Source organism: Gymnoscopelus microlampas, assembly GCF_963454915.1.
Source record: "Gymnoscopelus microlampas genome assembly, chromosome: 12".
Lineage (NCBI taxonomy): Eukaryota > Metazoa > Chordata > Actinopteri > Myctophiformes > Myctophidae > Gymnoscopelus > Gymnoscopelus microlampas.
The window spans coordinates 8,006,555-8,011,554 of NC_139949.1; the positions used below are offsets into that span (position 1 = coordinate 8,006,555).

Genomic DNA, 5,000 nt, shown 5'->3' on the forward strand with positions numbered 1-5,000 from the left:
TCCACCCAACAGCAACGATTTTATATTATATTATATTTAGAATTAGTTACCATGCATAACAGCACCTTCAAGCACCTCAAAGTGAGTTCTGATGTGAACCCGTTTGTATTAGCCAGTTTTTCGTCATATTTATATATTCATCTAAAATACATGTTCTGATAAAGATTTGTCTGACCGAAAGAAAACAGACTATTCCAAAAGGGTTCACATATTTTCAAGTACGTGTATGTATTACGTAATTCCTCATATACGTGGAACTGTATACTTTTGACAACTTGATCCCTATAGTGCCGCTATTCTGGTACGAACATTTGCAGAAACAGAAACAGCAGATCTACTGTAAGCATGCATATCTACTGTAAGCTCCCACCCACTGTGAGCTTGCAGATAAGTTATATTCAGCAAAGAGATTTGGTGTATAGGGAAATACTTGACCTAGTATAGAGCCCTGGGGGACCCCGGCTAACTAGAGGGTTTAAGATTTGTATGATCAATTATTGGCCCCATAGATACTGTATATTGTAGATTTGTATGCATGTTTGTGTGTTCTGGGACTCTGTGCACAAAACTGGACTAAACCAAATTCTAAGAAGCAAAGAGCTAAATGGAATGTATTTCGCTCCAAGCAGAGAATACACAGTGGCAGAATACCTGTGAGCTGTTGTGACCGGAGAAAGATGTCTAATGGACCTGCACACCGCGGTGACCTCGGTACATAGAAATACTGTGCATAGTACAAACAGAGCAAAATGCCTTTAAATACATTTGAATCATTTGCTGCTATTTGTCCCAAAGGTTTTATACCAAGTGAATGCAAAACATTGAAATACTGCTGTTATTTGTTTCAAAAGTTTATCCCAATCTAGCCTTTCTCATGTGGATGTATAACTATTTCTGACAGAGAATACACCATTTGTGTGGTTTTATAAGATAGTTTCAATGTAACACAGCTCTGTTTACACATTTCTTTATTCCCATATAATTGTACATACATTGTTTTGTTTTGATCGTTTTGTTCCACTTTTGATTTTACAATGTAAATGTATGTTTTAGTTTTCTCATGCCAATAAAGCCCCTTTGAATTGAATTGTAGACATATATGGTTGGTGGTTATTACTATGGGAGCATTTTCTTGTGTTGGGCTGTACCTTTAGCAATAGAACCTAGTAACTAATTACACACAATTAATAATGTGATTTATTTTAAAAGTGGTGGCAGATTTGTCCTCTTCTGTAATAGTAGATGATGTGTTTCTCTGTCTGTCCACCAGGTGTCACCAGTGTGTTGATCACTCAGTTTCTTCAGCTCCATTGTGGTCACCTGTTCAACTCTGTCCTCTGCATACAGCTCAATGGTCCTCTGTCAGTCTGTCTTTATTTATGTTTTATGTGTTATTTAACCTTTATTTATACAGGTAATTGTAGGCTCTATGCACAGCAGCAGCCATATTGGAAATAAATTGGACCTCTTCCTTACTTCCTTCACAGGTGTTACCAATGATACTAATGAAGGCTCCGTTCCATTCTGGTCAAACAGAGTCAGGGTGCTGATATTGTGCATGTTGGCTCAATGTAAACACTCTGCCACACCAGTAGGTCTCAAAGTGTGGTCCTCAGGGTTCCTTGAGGCCGGGGGTTCCAAATGGCTGTGTAACTCTGAGAGTGTGCAAATGGAACCAAATGGACCCTTATTTGTACACTCTCAGAGTTACGGGGGTCCTTGAAATTAAAACGTTTGCACTAAATGGAACAGAGCCTTCATTAGTATTGTTGATAACACCTGTGAAGGAAGTGAGGAAGAGAGGCCTAGTTCGGAGAGCAGCCATCAACAATCACACAATACAGACAGCAGCCCATTCAAAACACAGACAAGATGAAGACATGTAGTTAAAATTGAGAAGCAGGACTTTTTGTACATTTTCAAACACATCAGAGCCCACACACAGAGAGACAGAGAGAGAGAGAGAGAGAGAGAGAGAGAGAGAGAGAGAGAGAGAGAGAGAGAGAGAGAGAGAGAGAGAGAGAGAGAGAGCAGTGAGAGCACAATAACAAAACTATCACTGATTCTGAGGGGGGGATTCTGATTGCATCCCAGATTATTCTAATGGATTTTGAATGGCTGTCAGTGTTTCTATCACTTATGTTATGGCTGTAGTCATGTGTGTTCAAGTACTGCAGGACCCATGCTCAGGTGCCAGTCACACACCTGTGACTGGCACACTGCCAGCAGGTCGCTCAAAACTATAGAGCAAATACATGTATACCAAAAGAAGCATGTTGGGGGATTTTGGCAAATGTTTGGGCAGGCGCTACCCACACGTTCCGCTATGTTGCTCATTCCACGATTGCACGACCCATACAAGTTCTACCTCGTTGTAAAGGTGACTAATCAACGATAACCATATAAGAAACAGACTTAAGTTTCCTACCAGTAAGACTCCCTAATCGGGAGATAAGCGACCGTAGGTCACATGTATACAGAAGAGGGCTGTAACAGCGATTGGTTCCTAGTTGTGTGGGCAATGGATAGTTTGAAGCCCCCGAGTTACGGCATTTTATGTGAGCTGCAGTGGCAGGGGGTCCTCCACTGGGGGCGCCACCACTTTTGCATCCGTTCTGGAGCACCAGGAGTGGGTGGTCCCCGGGAATGCCCCGTGAGCAGCCCCGTTGGGGTGGTCATTTGGTAATGTGTCCACATGTGCTCATTTTTTACACTTGGGGGTCCCCGAGGCAGCTGGGGGTCCCTGGAGCTCCGGGGGTCCTTGGAGGGTGTAGTTTGGCAGGTAAGGAGTGTGTGTGCAAAATGTGGCATGGATCGGGGCAATGGGTGCGGAGATATGAGCAGGGCAAAAGTGTGACGTGTGTGACGGAGTGACGGAGTGACGGAGTGACGGACGGACACCTGGAGCAGCTTTCTGTAGTAAGTGCGACCTACGGTCGCAATTAAACTCCACTTTTTTTCATTTCCTGAAAAATGAACTTTTTGGAGTTGCCGGACTGCCGGACAGCAGAGATATTGTAAAGTGCTTTGCATAAAGGATAATACACACACCATTTATAATGATGTGTAGCATGATTGAAAATTATTGATACAGATGTTTGTCTTACAAGTGTTTCATGAGGTTTCCTGAACATTGTAGTGTTGTGAATAAAATAACTTACACACAGAGTCATAATAGGGCAGATGAACACAATGTAATGACTTTTATTGAACTCAACAACAGCACAGTTAAAATGGGAGCAAATACAAAATGTATATGTGAATATCTAGCTCTTTAAATACAAACAATTTAACATCAAGGTAAAATTGGAGTTACATTTTGACAGTTTAGTATCAGAATAGAGAGAAGTTGCATGGAGAATATCTCAGTTATATACATTTTACCTTTTTGGATTAGAGGTACATTCTGCTACCTGAGTGAGGGTGTCACGCACGCACGCACGCACGCACGCACGCACGCACGCACGCACGCACGCACGCACGCACACACACTCACACACACACCCTGCACTAAAACTACTTTAGCTTTATGTTTGACAAACAGATAACTAGACTCCACACACTCTAAAGTTTAAAAGTCTAAATTTTAACAAAGGTTTCCAGTATATTATTTACACCACTGCCTTGGCTGCAGTGCGAGCCTATCACAACAATGATACAAAAGCACAAAAATGTACAAATCACAAGGCACATTTAAACAATTTATGTTACGATACACAGGAGACGCACGCACGCACGCACGCACACACACACACACACACACACACACACACACACACACACACACACACACACACACACACACACACACACACAGATTAATCCTACTCCTGCTATACAGTTCGTCAGAGAACAGTGAAGGTGCACGTCATGATATGATGTGTGTCCTGAGGCCTTATCATGGATCCATCTAAAGTTTCAGTCTCAGCAGAAACTCTCTTCACCAAATACATGCTAAATCAGCTGCATGAAAATATACACAATAAAATCCTCAGTTATCCATTTATAACTCAGAGAGCGTACAAATGTAAATGTATTGTGTTATTCGCCACATTCTCTTCCTGAAATTATGCTGTCAGATAATCCTGAGCTTCCTTTTCAGACATAGTCCTTCCTGTCGTAACCCCCACCGCCCGCTGGTGCTGCGCGGGGCAGATTAGGCCATACGTGGGGGCTTGTACCTCTTCTCCCCCCTGGGGGGGCAGGAAGAGCACAGCATGGCTCCGCCGATCAAGAGCAGGGCCGCGGCGGCCCAGCCGATGTAGAGGGAGGCCCCCAGCTCTCGCCGCTGGGCGTTGGTCATGATGGGGTTGTAGAAGTCCCTGATGATGGTGCTGGCTGACCAGGAGACGGGGATGAGGACCAGGAGTCCGGCGAGGATGAAGAAGATCCCAGCGATGATCATCACTTTAGCCTTGGCCGCCTCCTCCTCGATGCAGCTGGTGCACTTGGCTCCGACGATGGAGATCATGACGCCCAGCACTCCGAGGATGATGGAGATGATGGTCATGGCCCTGGCAGCCAGCAGGTCCTGGGGCAAGGCCAGCATGGAGTCATACACCTTACACTGCATCTGGCCAGTGCTCTGGACGACGCAGTTCATCCACAAACCCTCCCAGACGGTCTGCGCGGTGACGATGTTGGCTCCTATGAAGGCAGTCACCTTCCACATCGGCATTGCAGTCACAATGATGGAGATGATGAAGCCAATGGCTCCAAGGGCAATGCCCACGATCTCCATGCCCATAGACATCTGGCTTCTCCGGTGGCGTCTCCTTGGTAAGATGAAGATGTATGTCGGTTTTTAGAATCGGCAAATCTTCTTCACCTCAGGAAATGCCAATAAGGCTGGGTTTACTGCTTCTCCTTTCTGCTTCTCCTTTGTCATGTGCTGTGCCCTCTCCAGCACTGTGAGATGAACTGAGACAGCGCTAGGTGATGTATAAAGATGCTGCCACGGAAACACAAGTCCTTTATACCTCTGGAGTTAGGTGAGCAGG

At 44.5% G+C, this 5,000-nt stretch overlaps 1 pseudogene across 1 annotated transcript; it reads right to left on the minus strand.

Annotated features, from left to right (window-relative positions):
* Positions 1 to 3,184: 3,184 nt before the first annotated feature.
* On the minus strand, positions 3,185 to 4,919 carry LOC311057846 (claudin-4-like; annotated as a pseudogene). Its single transcript has one exon. The product of its transcript is annotated as a claudin-4-like (transcript).
* Between the last annotated feature and the right edge of the window lie 81 nt (positions 4,920 to 5,000).